The sequence below is a fragment of the Buceros rhinoceros genome, unplaced genomic scaffold (assembly GCF_000710305.1).
Source record: "Buceros rhinoceros silvestris isolate BGI_N320 unplaced genomic scaffold, ASM71030v1 scaffold12537, whole genome shotgun sequence".
Taxonomy (NCBI): domain Eukaryota; kingdom Metazoa; phylum Chordata; class Aves; order Bucerotiformes; family Bucerotidae; genus Buceros; species Buceros rhinoceros.
In genome coordinates this window covers 51,281-51,761 of record NW_010422849.1, presented here as the reverse complement: position 1 = coordinate 51,761, position 481 = coordinate 51,281, and positions in this window count along the sequence as shown.

Sequence of the window (481 nt, the reverse complement as noted above, 5' to 3'; positions counted from 1 at the left end):
ATCAGAAAACTAAGGGAGGAGATTCCAGTTAATTGGAGGTTACATTAATTACCTTTTTCATAAACAATGGTTGCATATGAAGGGAATTAACTGACTACAGAAAGATTTCTGGTTGTGGAATTAGAAAATGAATATTTAGTTTTTACTCTTTTACTGCATTTATCAACTGTCAAATGGCACCTTCTGGAGCCTGAAGTGAGATTTTTCTTTCTGGGGGCTCAATTTGCCAAGTCATTCTGTAAGTCTAAGAACCTTTTTCATAAACAATGGTTGCATATGAAGGGAATTAACTGACTACAGAAAGATTTCTGGTTGTGGAATTAGAAAATGAATATTTAGTTTTTACTCTTTTACTGCATTTATCAACTGTCAAATGGCACCTTCTGGAGCCTGAAGTGAGATTTTTCTTTCTGGGGGCTCAATTTGCCAAGTCATTCTGTAAGTCTAAGAAGTAGGAAAAGTATTTGCCTAGGCATACAGG